At 34.5% G+C, this 6478-nt stretch overlaps 1 long non-coding RNA gene across 1 annotated transcript; it reads right to left on the bottom strand.

Moving 5' to 3' along the window:
* Positions 1–3099: 3099 nt before the first annotated feature.
* Positions 3100–5981, bottom strand: LOC112093163. Its single transcript, XR_002902933.1, has 4 exons — positions 5826–5981; positions 4531–4661; positions 3465–3520; positions 3100–3360 (listed from the first exon to the last, which is right to left on the bottom strand). It is a non-coding gene; the product is annotated as an uncharacterized LOC112093163 (long non-coding RNA).
* Positions 5982–6478: the final 497 nt, after the last annotated feature.

Genomic DNA, 6478 nt, shown 5'->3' with positions numbered 1-6478 from the left:
TGTTATTTCTTTAAAATCATTTTCTTTAAACATGTTTTGTTCCAAAACATTTTCATTGGCCAAAATAATTTAAAATGAGGCTAACAAGGATATGGACAAGAATATCCTACCTGTTGGATATCAAACCTGGGCTAGCCTTCAGTTCTCCTAGCCTTCGCTTTCCTTAAAGCCTTAATACTTGACCTTCTCTACTAGCTTTATCACAAAAGCAATATCTTAGGAAGTATTTCTCATTCCTAAAACGAATTAAGTTCAATCATGTTTAATTGTTTCCTATTAGTGTGCCTTGACTCAAATCCAATTTTCACAATGATTTTATAATTCAGTTTGGGGGTTCTTTAAAAATTAGAATCCAATTCATAGGTTTGGTTTTTCCTATTTAATTTCAGTTTAAAAACAAGTTTCTAGAGAAATTTCGGCAGCATGCCGGCATAAATAGGAAAAATGCCAAACCTGCAATTCAAATCCAATTTCAATATATATTCTCCAGAATCCATCAAAATCAGTTTCTAATCAATTAAACAAGTCCAATAACTAAAAATCCCCAAATTTCATTCAATTCCAACAATAATTGTTCAAACTCGAACCCTAACTCAAAATTATTCAAATCTAACCAAAATCAAACTTTCTCAAGCTTAAAATCCGAATCAAAGAGTGGGTTTCAAAGGGTTTTACCTCAAATCAGTTGCTCGAGCTTCGTCTCCCTCAATTTTTCTGTTTTTCGTTTTTTTTTTTTTTTTTTTTGATTTTCGGCCAAACTGCCGAGAGCAAGAGAGAGAGAGAGGACGCTGGCGGGAGGAAACCCGGAGAGAGAGGTGGCCGGCGGTGGAAGAAAATGGAGAAAGAGAGAGAGAGAGAGAGAGGTTGTGCGTGGGAGAACCAGAGAAGAAGAAGAAGAAAAAAAAGAAAAGGAAAGAAAGAGAGAGAGGGGGGGCTGGGCGCACGGGAAGGAAATGGGGGGAAAAGAAAAGAAAAAAAAAGAAAAAGAAAAAGAAAAGAAAAGGAAAAAGAAAAAGAAAAAAGAAAAAAAGGAAAATGTATTAAATTTAAGTGTGTTTTCCAAAAATCTTTGGGGTGTAATTATAAATATTGAAAATGACTTAAAGTCCCTTAATTAATTATGAAAATCAAATTAGACACACTAATAATCTACAGTTTAGCATAATTAAACATGTTTAATTCTAAAGGGCGTTACATAACCTACGAAAAAGAGATCCACAATAATTAAAAGGTGTCGAAAATAAGTTTAAAGAATATATGTGCATAAGAACAAAACCGAAATAAGATCTTGTTATGTGATTCTCAGTACGATACGTCGCCACTTCAAAAATCAAAAGAACAAAGCAACACGAGTTCATCAGAGTTAGCTTTTCTTTTGGTAGACAAGAGCTGCTGTTACTGATAGCTACTAAACATGATAGAAAAAGAGTAGGCATTTGTTCGGCTTTCTAAACAGCTACTCTTCCTTTGAGAATGGGAACATTATGGGTGAAAACCAAACAATGTCCCCAAAAGCAAACAGACATCAAATTCAATTGAATTATCAGAACAATCATGAAAAACCCAACTCCAAAAAAGCAAAACCTCATCCAGCCCAATGAACACACTAAACAATTCATCAAGAGTAAGGAAGATTACAATGCAAGGGAAATACCCATGTGATTTGGCAGCATTGAGCATCAGAGAATCTATATTGTTTGGGTTTAGTAGTCTAAACCGAGAACCAATAAAACAGAAGATGGGTGATGAGTGTGAGTGGTTATTGCCCTCTTCTTCTCCTTATGTCAATTTCTATTCTTTTTTCTGACCTGCATCAAAGGGAAAAGGAGTTCAAGATTAGTAAAATCAAAAATCCCAGAAAAAAGTTTTTTTTTTTTTTTTTGCATGAAAAGAACACCAATTTTATGGCAAGAATCACATCCACACAACAATTACTCTGATAATGGTCCCCTCTCACATGCCCGAATTGATGGCTCTTTGTTCATCCAAATGCATAGAGGGAGAGAACAAACAAAAGGCAGAGAGAGGGGAAACAAAAGGAAAGAGGAAAAAGCTAGAGGAGAAAAGAAGGGGAAAAAAAGACAACGTTAGAAGGAAGAGAAAAAACAAAAACAAAAACAAAAACAAAAAAGAAAATAGCACAAAAGGAACGAAGTTAGTTCTCAAACAGTAAGTAAAAAGAACTGATATTTATCATAAAATAACCATAACCATTATTTACATCTTTAGTACAATGTTCCCTTCAATATTAAGTTGCTAAATAGTAAGATTCTGGCAGAAAAAAGTTCACATAATTTAAAGATTAATTGAGTAAGATCTCTAAATTGATAAAGTAAGAGAGAGAGAGAGAGAGACAAAAAAACTCACCATGGTTGAATGGACCCTCAAGTGCTGTAGAAGGAGCTAAGGCATGTTCATGACTCAGCCTAATCAGCACCCAAAACCAACAAAATAAACCCAGTAATAGAAAAGAGACAAAAGAATTATGAGATAGATAAGGTAGTGACTCGCCAAAAGAAGAGCATGAGAGGCATTTAAGATTAGGGCAAACAAAGATAGAAGATATCTGAAATGTCGAACATAATATTAGTTCCTCTAAAATCATGACAAAAGCATTCATAAGGATAGATAAACATCCTCTAAAATCAAGTACTAGAAACCTGAAAGTTCTAAAATAAGAGTAAAGTATAGATAAAAGCACTATTCCAAAGGAGACGAGTCACCAAAAGGAGGTTCATACAGTGGGAACATAGACTTCACAAAGTTCTTAAGACTTTCAAACTCCATTTTTCAATGTGCATCCAAGTTCTTAAGGTTATCGATCTACATCTGCAGAGTCTTGAAGGTCTCAAGCATTTGTTCTTCGCCCGCTCCCCATATGTTTCCCAATAATGTGCCAAAGGCATTATTCATTATATATTTTTCTGTGTAGAGGTATTTCCTTTAGCTGCATCACTTGAATGGGCAGTTTGAGTTTTCAAATCTATCATCTTGTGCTGTCAATTGAAAGTGAAAAAGTGAAAAGAAAAACTAATGAATACTAAATTATAAAGAAACCCAAATAAATAAATAAATAAATAAATAAAAACTTGCATAATAGTTCTCCTCAGTACTGTCCCAGTCCAACCCTTAGTCTTGTGATGACACATATCATGATAGAGCTTAATTAGTCCACTAGAATTATCAAGCTTCTTTGCTTTTTGCTGCAAAATAACACAATCTTAATATCAGAGGTAGTGATATGTGTTATCCCTAATAATTCAGAGTCATGAAAGTAAAACCACCAAATGGAGCCAAAGCACTAAGCGAAATACTTCCTTTTCTCAAGGAGCACCACTGCATAACATGTCCCAAAGAATGCTGTAAAAATGGTCATCAGAGATTGAGTTTTACCACAAGCATTAAAATGTTTGATTCTTAGATAAAAAATGCTGTAAAAATGGTCAGTAGAGATTGAGTTTTACCGCGAGTATTAAAATGTCTGATTCCTAGATAAAAACGTCGTCTTTGCTTTAAAGTACTGCATATAATTAAATTCTTTTAATTGATATCGAAAAAACTAAACAATTGCATTAAACATAAAATAGGATATCAATCTACTCATTCTAGTCACAAAATTCTGTCATACCAACCCATTTTTTTTATTAATAAATGAATAGGAGAAAAGCATTTATATGGGTCCAAAGAGTTGGTAAACTCCCATCACAAAGCACAATCACAAGATTTTGTCCACTAGGAAATCTCATTTTCATCCATATTTCTTTTGTTAAGGCCAAATAAGAGTCAAGAATATGTGTGTGACTAAATGGCATTAGCAGATCATAACAACTACCTAAAGGATCATCAAAAGTAATTTTATACATTATTCTCTATAAACTAAATTGGATGTATGTATGCATATATAGATTGGCATGTGATTTATAACTTCTCATATACACATCATGCGTGAAATCAGCTTGGTTGAATATGTGAAACAAACTAAAGTGAAAGCACAACTTAAATCACATAAGCCATCATGGGGAGCTCTGTTTTTTCTATTAATGATATAAATTTTAACACAACCATAACATATCAAAAATGAAATACATTATCAAACATGTGAGAAGCAAATGATTAAGCAAATGGTTGCTTATTTTTTCTGCAACGTTAAAAAGGAGTTGTTACATAACCTATAAATCACATACAAAAATGTATAAATGCTCTGAAGATATTTACATAACTTTATACTTTTCAGTCGACCAATAGTTGCATAAGGATTCCCAATCTGCCTACACCAGAACCTATTTGTGTTTGTGTTTCTTGACTTCCTATGGATTGTCCACACTTTTTTATGAAATATTTGTGCAGCTGACACCTCCAATCTTTCCATTGCTTGTTTAACAGACTATCAATAGAATCTAATATCTTGGCTTCTTTTTCTTGATCTGGCACATTCCATTCAAACTTATCCTACAATAATAATATCCAAAATAGGACTATAATTCAGCAAGACTTTCTGTCAAAAGAAATTAGGTGGTTCTATATTATTACCTTGAGTCTAGCGACCATCGCCACTTTTTTTGGTTGTGGAATATCCCTCTAAGCCTAGACTTGGAGCAGGGTCATGTGGCGCGCAATCCAACCTAACTTAGATGAGCACCTTTTGCCAACTTTTCCTACCCCTTTATATGTATCAAGATAAAATTCTAGAGTCATTTTCCAAGAGCAACGAATAATTCTGTCATTTGCAATACAATGTTTCTCCTTGAGCATGTCGTGTTGTTGTAATAATTGAAAAAATAATAATAATCAACAGTAATCCCAATAGTGAAAGTTGATGTTGATGTGACCGTCAGACACGGTGAATCAGCAGAAGAAGGAAAGCCCATTGGGGAGATTGATGGGTTTACTTGTGTCTCTAAGGTTCCTTATTATTTAACTAATCAAATACTCTCTAGGTTTTCCAACCAATGAAATCCTAAACAATACCAAATACGTCAAGGCTTTTCAAATTCTCACAAGACAAAAAAGAAGGAATTCAAAACTGCCTTGTTTCCCTCCTATTCCGTGGCTTGCCCTCGGAGAATGAAGGCATACAATTTGAATGAATTGAAAAAAAAAAATCCCTATTTCAAAGTCAACCAAATTCAAATCAAACCCCAATTTTACTCTCCAGATTCAAAAATGCACTTCATTTTTTTCCTTTCTGTTTATTTCCTCTTGATAGACACGTATCTATGGGGAAAAAAAAGTGAGTCCTTATGATGAAAACCAACATAAGATAGCATATTTCTCATGAAAACAACAACAACAACAATAAAAGTCATTTAAGCTAGAAAAACCTATACTAGGCAAACAAAATTCATAAAATAAGTTGCTAACTACACCTTCTTTGATACCCCTTTTAGTTTTTGTTTTCTGAGTTAAAAGTGAAATATCTCCCTCCCTTTTTTGTTTCACTTTTTGTTGATGGGAAAACGAAAATCGTAAAAATTATCAAACAAGTTCAATTTTAATAAGGGTTACTTTCATACATAATATTCCCATTATTTTACAAATCCTCTTTAATATTTTACGAACCATGTCAAAATTGTCGCCTAAATTTTACAAATCATGTTAAACCTCTTTCCCACAATTCTTGTTGACAGTCATGGGAGAGGATATACGTTTCTGATAAATTGGGATAAACATAAAAGAACAAAGGAGATTTCTGTAACTATCCTCAAAATCCAATAATCACTAAAACAATAAGCAAATAATTGAACTTAGTAGAACAAATAATTCTTCCTAATTTCCATAAATGAAATGAAAAAACATCCTTAGAACTGAGGACAGAGTAAATATACCTAGACGAGATTTGATTGTGAAGTTATTCCCTCTCACATTATTGCCACAAACGGGACAAGTTACCTCCTCACTCACATCAGAATGCTCTTCTCTACCTCCAAAACTCTCAACTTTATCCTTTTCACCATAAACCGCCATTGCAGATCCTTCTGAACTCTGAGTCGACATGATTTTGCCATCTTTATCAGTACACAGATTCAACGAACTCTGCAACCAAAAAACAAAAAAGAAATTGCTCTCATTGAGATGAAAAACTAGTCTTGACAATGATTTCCACGGAAATTTTTTGAAAGAGAAACGGAAATCAAAGAGAAAGAAAGTGAGAATGCCTGGATCGGAGAAGAAGATAGAAGAGTTTCGCGGTTGGGAAGGAATCGCCTGCGTTTGCCGACCAATCGGACCAATCGGGCATTTTCAGAGGAAATGTAAAGTTCGCTCCTATTTTGCCCAAGCAGAACCTGAGATTTTGGGCCCTCTGTCTCCGCAGATTTTGGACACCAGATTCACAGGTTCCAATAACGAAGTTTCCGGAACCGTCTCCGTGCTTAGATTTCTCTTAAAAGGGTTCGACGACGGCAGTTGTGGCAGGAGCGGGCTCTTCAACTTGGCGGCGGAGATTGCCGGCGACTGCTCCAGAATCAGGGGCAACAAG

The sequence above is a fragment of the Morus notabilis genome, unplaced genomic scaffold, assembly GCF_000414095.1.
Source record: "Morus notabilis unplaced genomic scaffold, ASM41409v2 Scaffold406, whole genome shotgun sequence".
NCBI classification, from domain to species: domain Eukaryota; kingdom Viridiplantae; phylum Streptophyta; class Magnoliopsida; order Rosales; family Moraceae; genus Morus; species Morus notabilis.
The sequence above is the reverse complement of the archived record's forward strand: the minus strand, read 5'-3'. Positions and strand labels throughout refer to the sequence as shown.